Below are 18,694 nucleotides of genomic sequence, written 5' to 3'. Positions count from 1 at the left end.
AATTACCAAAATTTTGGCCAGTAGAATCTAACAATATATAATGATCAAGTGAGATTTAACCATTTATCCCAAGAATGCAAGTTTGGATTAACATTCAAAGAATAATTAATATAATTTACTATATTAGCAGATTGAAAGAAAAAAAAAAAGACCATTTCAATGGATGTAGAAAAATCATTTGATTGGGAAGGAAGAATTAAAAATGCCTTAGCAAATTATCTTATAGAATATGATCACCTATATAGATAATCCAATGGAATCTACCAAAAAATGCTACTAGAAATAAATGAGTTTACAAAGCAGTGAAATCCAACACTGATACACAATCCATGAAAATTAATTGTATTTCTGCATAATAACAATGAATTATCAAAAAATTCAAATTTAGAAAAAATGCATTTAAAAGCAGATAAAAACATGAAATATTTAGGGGTAAATCTGACAAAATCTGTGCAAGACTTGAAGTCAAAACCACAAAACACGCTGAAAGAAATTAAATATATATGTAAATAGAGAGACATAATTTGTTCACATGTCAGAGGATGCAATAGTGTTAAGATGTCATTTCTCCCCAAACTGATACAAAGATCAAAAACATTCCAAACAAAATCCCAGCAGAGATTTGAAAACTAATTCTAAAAGTCAAGCAGAAGTGCAAAGAATCTAGAATAATCAAAATTACTGTGTGTGCCATTTCTAGGGCTAACTCTACTAGGTTAAAAGACTTCTTATACAGTTAGCAATCTAAAAAGAGGAAGAGTGAAGGCTAAGAGGCAAAAAGATTAACAGAAAAAAACAGGCTTTCCAAAAAGAGACATATATGGACAACCGATTTTTTACAAAGGAATAAAGACAATTGGGTGGGAAAAGGATTGTCTTTTTAAAAACTGATGCTGCAACAACTGAAAATCAATATGCAAACAAAAGAAAAAGAAAGTTGATCCATGCTGTAATCTATATGTAAAATTACTCACAGTGGATCACAGATCTAAATTTTTAAAACTTAAAACTTTTAGAGTAATACACAGAAGAAAACCTTTGGGAGCTTGGTTTACACAGATTTCTTAGTATGATAGTGAAAAAGCATAACCCATAAAAAAAGAACAAAATGGCAAATTCAATTTCATCAAATTAAAAACTTAAACTATTCAAAAAGCACTGTTAAAGAGAATGAAAAGACATATCACAGATTAGGAAAATGATTTGTAAATCACATATTTGACAAACAATTTGTATCTAGAATGTATAAAGAGCCCATGTATCTAAACAATATAAAGAACTCTCAAGACTCAACAAAAACTAAAAGATCTGTATAAACACATCATCAGAGAATATATATGGTTCAGTTCAGTCGGTGCTCAACATCATTAGTCATTAGAGAAATGCACATTAAAACTACAAAGATATACCACCATACCGCTATTAGAATGGCTGAAATTAAAAACCCTGACCACAGAAAATTTTCACAAGAATGTTGTAGACCCAGAAATCTCATGCACTGCTGATTGGAATGCAAATGAAACTACTACTTTGGAAAACAGTTTGATAGTTTTTTGAAAGGTGAAACATGTATCTACCACACAGCCCAGCCATTCCACTTCTAGACATTTCCCCAAGAGAAATAAAAGCATAGGTCCATATACAGTCTTGTACATGATGTTCATAACCACTTTATTTGGAAAAGCCAAAAACCAGAAAATCCCAACTGTTCAATAAGGGACAAAGTAAACAAATTGTAGCATATCCATACAATGAAATGTTAGTTAACAAAAAAGGAAATAAACTATTAATACAACAACATGAACACATTTAGTCTAGATCTTACTGCCAATAACCTCATGCTTAACTTCTTGTAGTATTCTAGCCCTTGAGGAGTTCCACAGGAATTACAGAAGTTATGATGGCAAAGAGGAATAGTTATGGAAGTATTCTAATATAATTTGGGTTCAGAGTTATTTAATTATTCTACTATTGCAGCATCCATCAGAATAATAGAACCGTAAGTGCTCTCATCAAGGCCAAGGATAGCAATAAGCTGAGATGGAAATTAGACTTTAACAGTTATAACTGAGGATACTTAAAAGATTAATAATTCCAACACAGTATTGAACAGATCTCAGCATAAATACATAAATGGACGAATAATCCTTTTCTTTACCCAATTATACATTAGGAGAAAATCCTCTGTGTTCAATCTAGGCAAAGGGAACATGAACCCCTAGATCAAGTTTATGATCTTGCAAATAGCCAAGAAATGAGTCAAATACATTATCAACATCTATGTCAACAACACAGCCAAAGTGCTAATGGAAATTGTATTTTCTCATTGGCATATTCAGTGCTTCAGAGGGCCCAATGTATTCATAAACCATCAAATGAGATTTCAGGGTAGTAGATAAAGTATGTGCATGAACTGAACTGGGCAATATTGATGGATGCCTAATGAGGTTATGGAACAAATCAACATAGCTGGCCTGCTGCCTGTTCATTAGCCATCCTAGAAGAGCCTGAGGGGCCCCACCTAGAACCAAAAGAAAGCATCACTGGATTTCAAGATCATGAGTATCATACAATCAGAAAAATTTTACAGCCAGAAGGGCTCTAAGGAACCATGTAGTTCAGTGTCCACAAGTCTGTACATCATTGTTGTTCTTCAGTGATTCCATGGACTTCTTGATATTGTATGCAAAATTGCATGTATACATGCCCAAGAGCCACTGATCTAGTTCAATCATTTCATTTACTGGATGAGGAAACAGTTCCATTGAAACTGGATCACAACTCACTAGCACTAAATTGGAGATAGCATCTCGAGTTACCGCTGTTTATTTTTGCTATCATAAGCTGTCTCCTATTAAAGTATTTACAGTCTTAACTGCAGTAGAAAGACAGACAGTTAGAATCCCTAATCTCTGCTTCCCTAAAAGATTTAATGTTTTCTGTGTAATCACTCAATAAGCTCTCCATGAGTTCATTTATACTGCCCTTTCTTTTCAACACACCAAATATAACCTGTGTGATGTCTGTGTTCTGGAAACCTTTTCAATTGAAACAATATCTGACATAAGTAGCTCATGCCCTAGTGATATCTCAGAAACCAAAAGTAAATCTGCCAGAATACATAAAGGAGAAAATAGAGAATATAATTTTGGCTGAGAGGAACAAATCCAATCCTGCTTCACATGAAAACAGTCAGTACAGGTGAGTCAGAATCTCAGAAGGCTGCAGACAGAGAGGAGAGATGTTAGGGTACAAGTGAACCCTTCCTTTTTTGGCAGGTAAGGGCTCAGAGTGAGATAACTTGGTTTATCAAAGTGTGGCTTTACTAGTACCTACATTGGTGAAAACAGGATACATTAGTAGGCCGGAAGCTCCAAGCTCAAACTCCTGGAGAACATCAAGGGAATATTTTTTTTTTTCCTACTTCTCTGAATTTCTCTTCTTTTGTTCTTTTATAAATGGAACATATTGTCAACTGAAATTGAGAAGTGAATCAGGTCTCTGTTAAAACACCAATGGAAATACAAGAATTCCAGACTGTATCATTTATCTTTTCAGTTAATAGGATATTAATCAAATACTATGAACTCTAGGAAAAGGATTTGATTAAAAGTCCCATGTTTCTTTCCTTAGATAGAAAGTTCTGTGCAAAAAATTAAAATTGTTTTAAACTAAAAAGGTTTTGAGACTGTAAGTGTTCAAGGACAAGGCTACATATTCATTTATACTGCCTTATATATAAAGAACAAATGTTTGTTAAAAAATTGAATTGGTGTATAAATCATCTAACAAATTATCACCCTGTGTGTTAGTTGCTCGGTCATGTCCGACTCTGCAATCCCACAGACTTGTAGCCTGCCAGGCTTCTATGTCCATTGAACACTCCAAGCTAGAATACTGCAGTGGGGTGACAGTCCCTTCTCCAGGGGATCTTCCCCACCCAGGGAATGAACCCAAGTTTCCTGTATTGTAGGCAGATTCTTTACTGTCTGAGACACCAGGGAAGCCCCAAATGATCATCCTGATCATTTCCAAAGGAGAAAGAATCCTTGCTCAAGAACTGCTCCCCTTATGAATGCACTAAGGCTATTTTTTTAAATTGGCTTTCCTTGAGCAATGCTCTATAAATTTCAATCAACATTTTAGTTTTTCCAAAATGGCTCTCATTTTACAAATAGATGCCAGTACTTTTATATGTTCAATAAATTAAGATTTTCTCTCAGCATTGCTGTTATAAAAGAAATGATACCTCTCTGGTAAGATATTTTGGTTAATGAATAAGAATCTCTCATTAAATTAATAACACTATTAGGTTCACTTTCAGATGGCTTAACAGTGGTCTTGGGGGTTTGCTGACTAGGGCAAGTAGCCATTAAACATGAATTTGTACAAAGTAAATCTCCATCTCAAATCTAAACAAACTGTTTTCTCTTAATAAACCTGCTTCTCTATATTGATTATTATGATTATGAGCATTATAATTTTTTATCTAGTGTAATACATTAAAAATTGACTAATTTTTTAAAAATTGGAAGTCTTTAACTATAAGGATTCATGTATTCAGTCGTGTCCGACTCTTTGTGACCCTATGGATTTTAGCCCACCAGGCTCCTCTATCCACAGACTTCTCCAGGCAAGAATACTAGAGCAGATTGCCATTTCCTTCTCCAGGGGATCTTCCCAATCCAGGGATCAAACCCACGTCTTCTGAATTGTCAGTCAGATTCTTTACCAATGAGCCACTTGTTGTTCCCAAAAGCATTTGTTGAAAATAATTACAAGGTAGTTGTCTTAGGCAGTGAATAAGAGTGGCAAACAAACAAATTTTATGATTTGTTTAGGTGTTCACCTCTACCACTGGAATCTCTTCAAGGGCAAAGATTATACCAAACAAATGTTTGTTCCCACAGATCCTATTAAAATGCTTAAGACATAGTGAGTATACATGTCAGCTGAGGTAATTTGTAAGTGAATGAAAAGATATGGAAGAACTAAGATCCCTCTTCTGTTGGATATGTAACTGGTTCAATCATATGAATCTTTTTTCCTTTTTTACATATTAGAACTTTCAGAATATACTTGTTCCCACATCCTTAGATACAATTAAATAAAATTGATTTCTAGGGCTGTCATTAAAAAGGAACCACGTTGGATGACTTCAACAACAGAAGTTTATTTCCTCACAGTTTCGGATGCTGCAAGTCTGAGATCAAGACAGACTCAGCAGGGCTGGTTCCTCCTGAGGGCTGTGTAGTAGAATCTGTTAGAGGTGTCTCTCCATGGCTTTTGATGACAGTATTCACTCTGTGCCTTTACAGGGTCTTCCCTCTGTCCAATGTCTATGACCAAATCTCCTCTTTTTTATAACAATATCAGTGATATTAGATTAGGGCCAACCCTAATGACTTCATTTTAACCTAACCACCTCCGTAAAGACCCTATTTCCAAATGAGGTCACATTCCGAGTTACTGGCAGTTATGACTTCAACATGATTTTTTAGGGAAACACAATTCAAACTATAACACCTATCCGCGCTTACAAAAAAAAGAGTGTGTTATGGTTATGTTTTTCAGTATTTTCAGAATATTTCTAAACAATGAGTCAGATTTTTCAGGATATTTTCTATTCCCTTTGAAACACTTTATGAAGAAAAAAATCCCTAAGGTCTGTAGCAGTGGTTTTGAAATCCAGTTGTTACATCAAAGTCAGCACTAGAGCTGAAGCAAGAACAACTGAAGTAATTTTGTTCCTGGCTCAGACATTAAACATTGAATCTGCCCTGGGCAAAGGCCTTAACTAATCTGAGCTTCCGTTCTTCACCTGCAAAAGGAAGTGTTTAGGCTGAATCCCTCTGCAATTCCACAAGCCCAAAGACTCTGATTCTACCTTGTCTTATTTTGCCACAGCAATTGGCACTGTTGGAGGTGACTTGGGAATAACACAAGAGTCCTTATTTAATGAAGAGATTAATATAAATTCAGTCAAGTTTTGAAATGTTTGCACAGCTGAAGACCATGAACCTCCCAGACTTCTCAGACAAATTCCATCCATTCTCTGAGGACAAAGTGCCTTTGGAATTGTAAATGCACACAGATGTTGCTTTCAGCACAAAAACATACCTATGGTAGGTATGGCTCATGGCAGTGCCTTAAGCTACTCCAAAGTAATTTGCATCAAGATTGAGTATTCCAGCTATCTTCATTTTCTCAAAAATTAGTCCTAGAAAAATAGAACCTATCATAACAGGTTATAGGATTTAGTTACATATTAATTTATAAAAATTATCTTGGATTCTATGATATAATTCAAAGAAACTTACAAAATGGTGACCAGGTATTCCAAAATATAAATTTTTAAAGTATCTATTTTTAAAAAACACCAAAAGACAACAGAATCAAGACAATGAAATCTTTATTGACACAGGAGAAACAAGTATGCATTTGAATAAGAATCCATTTCTTTTGATAAAAGTACTTTTATAAACTTCATACAGAGTATAGTGATCGAGAAGGAAATGGCAACCCACTCCAGTGTTCTTGCCTGGAGAATCCCAGGGACGGAGGAGCCTGGTGGGCTTCTGTCTATGGGGTCGCACAGAGTCGGACACGACTAAAGCGACTTAGCAGCAGCAGCAGCAGCAGCAGCATAGTGATCAAAAGATTTGCGGAAAATGTGTTGAAAGAGAATGACTCCTATGAACGTTGCCTTTGAGAAATAATCATGGGATATTACAACACAAGACTATAGGATATGTTAGGACAATCTGAGACAATATCAACGTTGGGGGAAAAATGCACCAATACTTCAGAAGATTTTTTAGAACACAAGGAATTCCTTAAAAGTGACATCTACTTAAATTATCTGCTGAGACTAATTCTTGAGGATACCAGATATATATTAAATTGTCATTAATTTACTTAAGCATATAATAGACATTGGAGAGAAACAAGCTGAATTCAAAAAGCAACTGTCTCAATACCCAACACTGGACAATAATAATAGTGACAAATTGTTTAAAAAGTACTACCAAAATGAAACTTTTAAGAAAAGTATAGTGTTTGGGGACTTTTTTTTTATAACTATGTTAATAAACATCTTGAGTCTAAGAAGGTGCTTTGACTACCTGAAGCTTCTAAGATTTATAAATTTCACTGCAGTTCTGGATAACCAAAAGGTATTATAGAGTGTAGGGCAGATGGCTATACAATCATGGCCCATAGTTACAATATTTACTAATTAATATAGTGGTAAAAAGCGATACAGGGCTGAAAAAAGAACACCAGCAATATTAATACAGGTTACGGTGATCTGAGGTTCATGATGTACTTTCTGAGAGTATACTGATCACCCAAAATTGATAAGGTAATTCTTCCATTGAAGCAACATCCCCTTCTACAAGTAATTTCTTACAAGATACTGAGTGTCTCAATGTTCTTATATGGTTGATTCACTTCTTATGGCTGTGTGTGCACAGAAAATGGTTTATTCATTCTTGCTGGCAATAGCTCTGGAAAATATAGGTACTACTTTATATACCTATAACATACTTGAAAAGTAAATATCTCTCCTTTTCCTCCCAGGATGAAAGCCTCACTGCAAATTTTAATTAAGATCAGAAGTGGTACTATATATTTTATGGGTGAGTCTAAAGTATAAAGAGATTAAATGGCCAGCTTATTTTGCTAATCATGTAATAGAAATCCACCAACTCCCACTTCAATTAATAATACACCCAAAAAAGACTCTCAAAGCTGTGTTTTCTGAATTAAAGGTTCTTACCACCTGTGGGATAGGAGCTGAACTTCCCCATACTTATTTAGTTCACTCCACTATTTTCACTTCATCTAAGCTTTCCCTCCTTTTACTCTCCACATGTTTTGGAAATTATAAGGCTGCCCCTTTTCTCTAAACTTGAAACTAGGAGTTCCTGACATTTTAAAAAAGATCATTGTTGAGATATAATTCACATACAATAAAAATCACCCATTTGAAATGTCTGATCCAATGGTTACTATATCCACAATGTTGTATATTAATCACCACAAACAAATTTAAAACAGCTTTATCCTTCCAAAAAGAAATCCCATACTTAAGTCACTCCCATTTCCCTCTCTCCCACTGCTAGGAAATCAATAATCTACTTTGTCTGTATCAATTTACCAATTCTGGGCCTTTCATATAAAAGGAATCACACAGTATGTGGTCTTTGTGACTGGCTTCTTTGACTTACCATGTTTGCAAAGTTCAATTACATAGTAGAACGTATCAATACTTCATTCCTTTATTGCCAAATAATATTCTACTATATAAATATACCATATTGTATTTATCCATGCATCAGCTGATGAATAATTGGATTGTTTGCACATTGAGACTATTATTAAAAATCCTGCTATGAACATTCATGTACATGTCTTCACGTGGTCAGACATGATCTTGTTTATCCTGGATATATAACTAGCAGTGGAATTCCTGAGTCATATAGAAAATCTATGTTTAACAATTTAAGGAAGAGACAAACTATTTTCAAAAACAGTTGTACCAGTTCATATTCCCTTCATCAACATATGATGGTTCCAATTTTTCTATATCCTCACCAACATATACCATTATCTGAGTCATAGCAGTGGATATAAAGTGGTGTATTATTGTGGCTATGACTTGCATCTTTCTAATGTGTAATAATAAACCTCCTTTCATGTGCTTATTGTCCATTTGCCTGTCTTCTTTGGAGAAATGTCTGTTCAGATTCTTTTCCCATTTTTAATTGACAGATACAATGTGGCAATGAAATGCCAAGACTCTATCCACATCAATATCACTAACAAAGTTGATATCGGACTAGGAGGGGAAAGACTGAAGCCTCAAAGGTAGGCAATTATACCAAGTATTTCTGACATCATGTCATGACCAAAGTCAAGTAAGTGGCTGTGATTTTATATGATTCATATAGCTTGAAGATATAAGGAGCAGCCTCAAAAGGTGAAGTGGGGTGACTATAGCTGGATATGAGAACTAGTTCCTAGTAGGCTGGTTCAGAATAGGGTTCTGAATCAAGAAATGAAGGAGGAAACTAAGACAGGTGGACAAATCAAATATGACAAAAGGGAAGTGCCATGAGATTGTAAAGAAATGTACTAAGAATTTATCCCAGATACTGTAGATGTGAAGTTGAGAATAGTCTCTACTCTTAGGTTAGAAAGAGGCTTTTTACATACTTCATCCTTATAAAGGGCTGGTTTATGAATTTGTAAAGATTTAGGCACCATATTGATGCCTAGAACTAAGCAGCATTACTGAATCCTTGCTGTACCCCAAATACTCTCCCAGTTGCTTTACATATATTATTTCACCTAATTCTCATGAGTACCATAGGAGGTTAATCCCATTATATTAATAAAAGAGGTGACAAAACTAAGTACTCTCATGAGTACCATAGGAGGTTAATCCAATTATATTAATAAAAGAGGTGACAAAACTAAGATTTTAAAAAGGTTAAGTATCTTGTGTAAGTCACACAGCTATGACACAGCTGAGTTTAGATTTAAAACCAGATCTAGCTAACTCCAAATTATGTGGTCTTTGGTTATAATAGTGAAGATGAAGAAAAACTGCATTTGCATCAAGCTTTGAATCTTTTACTTAAAATAATAAAAAGTGGTATATGGCTTGGATGCTAGAGGTTAATAGGGTTTGTAATCTTCATTGATTATTAGTACTACCATCAAACTAATCAGCTATATGTGAAACTTTTGAGCTATCTGTGACTTCTTCTTCTCCCAACATATCACTTCTATCTGACACCCATTTTCCATTCCACTCTCATAGATCTACTATTTCAGGTCATCATACTTGATAACTACCTGTTAACTGTCCTTATATAAATCCAGGTGATTCACTACTGTAAAACTAATTCTTAAATATAGTTCAGATCACAGCATATCTACATTCAAAAATATTCAATACTCTCCTCTCATATCCACCAAATCAAATAGAGCTAACTGACCTTCACATTCCTGGCCTCCATAATATACCCACGACTTCCCATTCCAGCCTAGACATCTTAGCTGCCTACAGCTAAACTGTACCACTTACTATTGTTGAAAACTACTCTATGTTTCCAAACTTAATTCATTTATTTATTCTTTTCTCTGGCATGGAATGCCTCCCCTATGTCTGCCCACTGAAATTCAATCCATCTCAAATGCCACATCTTCCAGGAAAACTATTCCCAATTCCCTCAACATAATTCCTTCTTCTTTTAATTACATTTTTTGTGTAACTCATGCAACTCTAGATTACTATATTTTCGTGGATTCACTTAATCTCCCTTTCTAGACATCAAGTTCTCTGAAAGCAAAGCCTGTGTATTACTCTTGTTTGAATTCCAAAACACTCAGCAGATGTTTTGAAATTACGGCCATTAAAAATAGTCATTGGATTAAATTATTAAAGTTGAAAAAATATAGTGATGCATTAGGCAGAACTATTTTGGTTGCAAATCCATCTAATTTAGACCCAAAGAGAATTGTTTTGGGCTCATATGAACAAATTATGGAAAAGGAAAACTACCTTGCCATAGACATGGCCACTAGTGGTGTCCCAGTTTCTATCCTCTAAGCTTCAGCACCAGAGAGAAAGGAATCTTCTGCAACACTCACCTCGACACCTGCACCTGTTTTAAAAATACCAGAAAAAAAGTTTCTGACTGCCCAGCTTAATTCACTGATTCACTGAACTTTTGCCAGTAGTCAAAGTTGAGCATAAGAAGGTAGCAGCACCAATTAAAGACATCATGGATGAAGTAAGGAATCATGTATGTGTGCGTGTCTGTTAGAGTGCTTTCTCAGAAAATGAGAGAAGGGATATGATATAAACAAATATTTAATGTTCGTTATAAGTAGTGAAAGGTTTCAGTGATAATAACTGATTACCATTCCATAGTTGATTAAAAAAAAAAAAAGGAGAAAAGGAAAAGTTTAGTCTATCAGTATATAAACAGAATTTAGAACATATGGTATCATTTGTTTTCCCATTCCTATTATTGTTCTTTCTTCAACATTCCTAAGTTGGCAGGTTCAGATTTTGCATAGTTTATGTAGAAGTAAGGCTGTGTATAACTGTTGATAAATTTCCCAGATTGATAGAAAAAAGAAAAACACTGCTTATCTTAACTGTTTGGGAATCCAGTATTCCATGATGGTTAAAACAGTGTTACTGAATATAAATTTTAGCCTTTCTCATGTAAATTAACTTTTTTACTTTCTGGCATCATATTTCTCTCTTCTACTTTTATTGTTGGAAATATATATATTTATACATTTTTTTCATTTATCTCAGAGTATCATACACACATGACAGCAAGAATCATAGTCTCAAATAACCATTAATATAATTACCAGAAAGACAGCATTAATGAGTGGGAAATAAGGTGATCTGAGAAGTGTCTACTCTTGAAATGGGCAGCTGGTATGCTGCTCCAGCCAACTGTTTCACTGAAGGAAGGCAGATGAGTGTTGTTGAATCAGGTGGTTCCTTATACCAAAAAATTTCAGAAAGTCAGGGTTATATATGAAACCTCTTGATTCCTATATGTGAGCCAGCAACTCATATTTTCAAATGCTTTACATACCAGACAGAGCAAATCTGCAGGTAAAATCTAACCTGCCATTTTTTCTTCTGTTAAATAGGTTCAACAAGTGTTCATTGAATGAATGCTTATATACAAAACTAATGATCTGAAAATCAAATCATGGTTTTCTATTAATTACAGTCCAGTTGTAGAGACTACTTTCTCCAGAAGAAAATGTTGGCACCAGTTCATTAAAACGCTGTTTAAATTTTAACTTTTATAGGAGAATCATTCTTTTGTTAATGGGAGGCATAGGTAAATACAATCCTAAAAATTATCTCTCAAGAAATTAGTCAAATGGATGATCAATTCATTCTTATAGATGCTTTTCATATGTTATTAAAAGGATAACATAGCTAGCATTTATTGGTATTCTTGTTTATTTCTTCCTACTTAAGTATCACGAAGTTTAAATGTTTAAATTGCTCAATTTAATCCTTTTCATGAAGACATTTAAAACTGCTTTCAGCCATACTGATATCTCTTTCTTTGAATTTCTGTAGCCCTTATTTGTTGTATGACATTTAGTGATATTTTCAAGCTTCAAGGAGTTTCTTGACTATAGAAGTGAAATATCTCTACAGCGAAGCAATGGAAAGAACAAGCTTGCTATTAGGAGATTCAGTCAGATTCAAATTCATTAATTGTGGGACCTTGAGAGAGGAGAGAAAATGGCCTGCTATGTACTTCAGCAAAAACTCTTCAGCAGTGGTCAACTGAGAGAGGGAGACAACAGAGGGAAATCAGGCATTTAGTTGTCCAAGCAACTGTCAACTCCTGTTAAAGAAAGGAGATAGATATGAGAACCAGAAGGGCAGTACTGATAAAACCTACTATGAACAGATGTTGGGAGAAAGGAAGAAAAGAATAAAAATAAATGCCAAGATATGTGAGTAAAAGATATTTTATCATTTAAAAAGCTATACTTAAAAAATAATGTGGAGTACTTAGAGAAAAAAAATAATATGCCCTGGGCTCTATATATATGCAAAGTTAAAATCTATGACAAAAAGCCCAAATAAAATGAGAGAAATGGAAATATACTAGAAAATAAAAGGAAGATAAAAGGAAAGGAATCTTACTTCTAAAGTTAAGAAGAGAAATAGAAGATATTTTTAAAAATCACACTATAAAGTTGAAAAGTACAATGTCTGAGGTGAAAACTATGTTGAATCAATTTATCAGCAAATTGCATGACTGAGGAAAAAGGACTAGTGAATCTGAAAACAAACCAATGCAAACTATGCAAAAAGAAACAAGAAAGAGAACCAAAAAGACAAAAGATGAGAAGGGGAAAAGAAGAAGGCATTGTGGGGAATACAATATGTGTATAAGTAAAACATATAACAATAACAGCATAAAAATGGGAGGAGAAAACAGCAGAATACTACTGTAAAATTCTGACACCATATATAAGTGGTATAATATCACTTGAAGGTAGACTCTGATAAGTTAAAAAAATGTATGCCATAAATTCTAAAACAAGCACTAAAATAAAGAAAAAATTACAGCTAATAATCAGCCAACAATTGAGATAGTATAAATAATAATTTTAGAAGTATTCAATCTAAAAGAAGAAAATAAATGAGGGAAGAGGATCAAAATAAGGATGGAATCAACAAAAAAATGAATAGCGAGGTGATAGAACTCAGCACATCAATACAATGTGCAATTATTTATAAACACTATAATAAGAAGGCAAAATTATACAATTGGATTTAAAGAAAACAGCAAGACCCAACTGTTCACTGCTTACATGAAATATATTCAATATAAAGAATCAAATAGGCTAAATGTAAATTGATGATAAATATACACTATGTTAATTCTAGCTGAAAGAAAACTGTAGCGGGTATATTAATATCAGAAAATTAGATTTCAGAGCAAAGAATAATACTAGAGAAAAGGCATTTTTATGATAAAGGGGTTAACCTCTAATCAAGAAAACATAATATTCCTAAAGATTTATCCATCTAGTAAGGCAGTATCAACACACACAAGGCAAAAATTAATAGAACTTGAGGAGAAACAAATAAGTCCATAATTATAGTCAGAGATTAATGACAGCACAGAAAACAACAAAACATATAATAAAATAATGAAAATCAATTAATAAGAGGCTGACTCTTTGATAAAAATCAGAACAATTGATGAACATCTAAAATGATGACCAAAAAAAAAGGAGATTCGATACAAATTAAGAGTAGTAGTAGATAAAATGGAAACCCTAACAAGAAGATAGCAACTACCAAAGCTCATTCAAGAAAAATGGAAAACTCTGTATAGACTTAAATCTACTAAAAATATTGAATCTGTAGTTACAAACTTCTTTCACAAAGAAAACCAAAGAGTGAAAGTGAAAATTGCTGTCATGTCCAACTCTTTGCAACCCCATTGACTATGGAATTCTCCAGGCCAGAATATTGGAATGGAGAGGCATTCCCTTCTCTAGAGGATCTTCCCAACCCAAGGATAGAACCCAGGTCTCCCGCAGTGAAGGCAGATTCTTTACCAGTTGAGCTACTAGGGAAGATCAAAAAAGACCTATATAAATTGAGAGAAAAATCCATCTTTATGTATAAGATGTCTCATTATTGTCACGATGTCAGTTTTTCCCTACTTGATCTGTAGAATCAGTCCCAACCAAACTTCCATCAATGTATTTTGTGAACATTAACAAACTGATTCTAAAATTTTTATGGAGAGAGAAAGGACACAGAATAGCCAAGACAATATTGAAGGGGAGGAACAGAGTTGGAGGACTGACACTATCCAACTGCAAAACTTACCATAAAGCTAGAAAGACAGTGTGGTTTTGATAAAAGAGCAGACAAGTAGATCAATGGGACAATATACAGAGCCCATAAATAGACCCAGAGGAACTAAAGAGTCTCTTGATGAAAGTGAAAGGAAAGTGAAAGAGCTGGCTTAAAACTCAACATTCAGAAAAATGAAGATCATAGCATCCAGTCCCATCACTTCATGGCAAATAGATGGGGAAACAATGGAAACAATGACAGACTTTATTTTCTTGGGCTCCAAAATCACAGACGGTGACTGCACCCATGAAATTAAAAGGTGCTTGCTCCTTGCAAGAAAAGCTATGACAAACCTAGACAGAATATTAAAAAGCAGAGACATTACTTTGTTGACAAAGGTCTGTATAGTCAAAGCTATGGTGTTTCCAGTGGATGTATGGATGGGCGAGTTGGACCATAAAGAAGGTTGAGTGCCAAAGAATTGATGCTTTTGGTGTTGGAGAAGACTCTTGAGAGTCCCTTGGATATCAAGGAGGTCAAACCAGTCAACCCTAAAGGAAATCAATCCTGAATATACATCAGAAGGACTGATGCTGAGTCTACAATTCTCTGGCCACCTGCTGCAAAGAACTGACTCATTACAAGACCCTGACACTGAGAAAGATTGAAGGCAGGAGAAGAAGGGGATGAAAGAGGATGAGATGGTTGGATGGTATCACCAATTCAATGAAATGAGTTTAGGCAAACTCCAGGAGATGGTGAAGGACAAGGAAGCCTGGTTGTGCTTCAGTCCATAGGGTCTCAAAGAGTCAGACATGACAGAGCAAGAACAATGTGAAAGGCAATCTAGTGCAACAAACATAGTCTTTTCCACAAACAATGCAGAAACACCCACATACAAAAAAAAAGAAAGAAAGAACTCTGGACACAGAACTTAACTACACATCACATAACTCAAAATGGATGACATACCTAAATGTAAAAAACACTAAACAATTATAAAACCCATAGAAAACAACACAGGAGAAAATCAAAGAAAACTTCACGTCTGATATCTTAATTTGTGAATTCTATAAGCACACTTCAGGATATAGAAATTCTACACAAATCTTCTAGAAATTGAAAATAAGGGAATACCTTTCAACTGATTCTATAAGACCAACATCACACTGATACCAAAATTAGGCAGACTTAAAACTACAGAACAAAAGCTTGTATGAACACATGTAAAAGGATCCAAAACAAAATTTTAGCACATCTAATCTAACATTGCATGGAGGAAGAATACATCACTACAAAGCAGATATTACCCTGGTGAGATAGCCCAATTAAGTGGGCAAAAATCAATGTATTTAATCATATTAACAAAAAGAATACATAGTCCGAGAAAAAGTCTGTCAAAATTCAACATCCATTTCTAATAAAAATTTTCAAAAAACTAGTAATAGAAGTCAACTTCCTCAATCTGATAAAGGGAATCTGAAAAATCTACATCTATCATCATACTTAGTAACGCCTGGTAAAAGTCTGCATGAAAATCTAACTGATCACCAACAAAACAAGAGTGCCCACTCTCACCACCTCTGTTCAACATGGCACCACAACTTCTAGCCTTTGAAAATAGAAAATAAGCAAAGGGTACTGAAAATTAGATAAAATGGTAATAATATCTTTGTTTATAGGCTACATGATCATCTATGTGGAAAAACTGCTAAAATCTATTTTTAAAAAAGCCACTAGCACCAAAAAATGAGTTTAAGAAATTGCAGGATATACTTTAATATTAAAAAATTAATTGTTTATATATACTAAAAATAAACAATAGAAATAACAGAATACCATTTACAATTATATTAAAAATATAAAATACTTAGGGGGAAATCTGTCAAAATCAGGAAAGATCTATACATTGAAAACTTTATTTATTAATGATGACCTAATAAAAAATAATCTAAACAAACAAATGGACAAACACTGTCAATGAATCAGGAGACTGAATAGTGTAAAGATATCAGTTCTCCCCAAATTAATGTATAGATTCAACGTAATTCTAAACAAAACTCCATCAAGTTGTCTATAAATATTGAAAAATTGATTTTAAAATTCATGCATGAACTCCATGACTTAGAACAGACAAAACAACTTTGAAAAATATGAAATTCAATCCTGTCTCCATCAAGTTGTCTATAAATATTGAAAAATTGATTTTAAAATTCATGCATGAACTCCATGACTTAGAATAGACAAAACAACTTTGAAAAATATGAAATTCAATCCTGTCTGATTTCAAGTCTTTTTACACAGCTACAATAATCAAGACAATATAGTATTGTCACAAAAATAAGCAAAAATGGAATAAAACAGAGATTCCAAAAACAGATCCATAATAAATTAATAAAATATTCTGACAAAGACAGAAAAGTAACTCATTAGAGAAAAGATTTTAAGCAAATGGTACTGGAAAAATTATAAATTCATTTGCAAAAAAAGATTCTAATCCATATTTTGCAAAAATTAATCAAGATAGATCAAAATATACAAAAATTAAATTAAGCTGGATCACGACCTTATCATAAAATCTAAGACTAAAAATTAAAGAAAAAAGATATGAAACCAAAAGCACAATGCATAATAGACTAAAATGATAAGCTATATATCATCAAAATAACTTCTACTATTCAAATGAAACTTTAGGAGAAAAAAAAGATAAACCACAGAAGAGGAGAAAATATATGGAAATCATATATCTGATGAAGGACTTGTATATGGAAACACAAAGTACTTTGAAAGCTCAATAAAAAAACACAAACCCAATAATTCTCGCAAAAGATTTGAACAGAAAAGTCACCAAAGAAGGTATGCAGATGGCAAAGAAGTAAATGAAAAGATCCTAAAAATCATTGGTTATTAGAGGAAAACACATTAAACTGGTAACAATATTGTCACTAAAACCTATTAGAATGATTGAAGTTAAAAGACTAACCATACCAATTATTGGCAAGAATGTGGAGGGACTGGAACTTACAAACATTGCTGACTGGAATGTGAAATGGTCACTCACTTTGGAAACCAGTAAGACAGGTTCTTAAAAAATTAAACATACATCTGCCATAACATCCAGCCATTTAACTCATAGGTATTTACCCAAAATAAAAGAAAGCACAGAATAAAACAGTATACCATTAAATTCCATTAAATTTATGTAGAACTGTAGAAAATGAAAACCAATACAGAATGACAGAAGGCAAAGCAGTTGTTACTTGGTGATGCAAAGAAAGAAGTCAAGACAAGTCAGAGGGAAGGATTAGCAAGGGACCTGGGGAACTGTCTAGGGATGATGGATATGTCCACTATCCTGATTGTTGTGAGGTTTGACAATGTATAAACAAATCCAGTCTTATCAAATTGTATATTTTTAAGTAGGCATTGCATATTGTATGTCAATTATTCTTCAACTGTTAAAAAAGAGAGAGATGCATCCCTATCAATCTGAGGACATGTGATAGAAAAATTTTGGAAGAGCTTTCTCTCCTGATTACCACAATCAAAAGTAAATGTCAAGTCTGAAATAAAGTAACAGCCCACAATTTTCTCCAAGTCACCCATCCTCAATCAGAATTCCTTGCACAAACAGAAGTAAAAATTTAGAATGTTAAAATAAGGTTAAAGGTCCTCTGACAATGGGTAAACTTTCTCATGGAATCTCTCCAATATTGAATGAGATCAATAAAATCCAGTTCTCTGTCTGAATTAATGATATAATAGTTTCTGAAACATTCTTACTTTAAGTCTTTGATCACGTTCTCTCCTGAGCATGGAATTCCTGCTCCTATTTTCTGCTCCATCCAAATGCCTATGATTCCTTCATGTGAAAGTGAACATGAAAAGTCGCTCAGTCGTGTCTGACTCTGCGACCCCATGGACTGTAGCCCACCAGCCTCCTCCATCCATGGAATTTCTAGGCAAGAGTACTGGAGTGGGTTGTCATAACACATCCTAAATGCCACGTCTTCTATTAAAGTGCTCCTTGATGAATATGACTCTTTATTCCAGGAGTGGGCAAACTACAGCTTGGTCTGATGCCTGGGGGACACAGTCATACCCACACATCTAGATATTGTCTATCAATAGCCTCTTTCATGATACTATGGCTGAGCTGTGTACAAACAAAAACACACATTTACTATCTGGCCCTTTATAAGCAAAGTCTTCTGATACCAGTTTTATTCCTTTAAATTCCCACATTTCGCACCTCTCTTAAGCATCATTCATTATGTTATGCATCTTCTTATGTTCAAGATC

At 34.0% G+C, this 18,694-nt stretch overlaps 1 protein-coding gene across 6 annotated transcripts in view; it reads right to left on the bottom strand.

Annotated features, from left to right (window-relative positions):
• NAALADL2 (N-acetylated alpha-linked acidic dipeptidase like 2) overlaps positions 1-18,694 on the bottom strand; it is a 1,495,786-nt gene that overhangs the window by 1,441,204 nt on the left and 35,888 nt on the right. Inside the window, exon 1 of one of the 6 annotated variants that reach the window (XM_043875327.1) lies at positions 10,574-12,594. The exons of the other annotated variants lie outside the window; for them this stretch is intronic. The gene's annotated coding sequence lies outside the window, so the exon portion shown is untranslated. Of the gene's footprint in view, positions 1-10,573; positions 12,595-18,694 lie in introns of those variants that run through there. 6 annotated transcript variants of the gene reach the window in all.

The sequence above is a fragment of the Cervus elaphus genome, chromosome 19, assembly GCF_910594005.1.
Source record: "Cervus elaphus chromosome 19, mCerEla1.1, whole genome shotgun sequence".
Taxonomy (NCBI): domain Eukaryota; kingdom Metazoa; phylum Chordata; class Mammalia; order Artiodactyla; family Cervidae; genus Cervus; species Cervus elaphus.
This window is presented reverse-complemented; position numbering and strand designations above follow the sequence as displayed.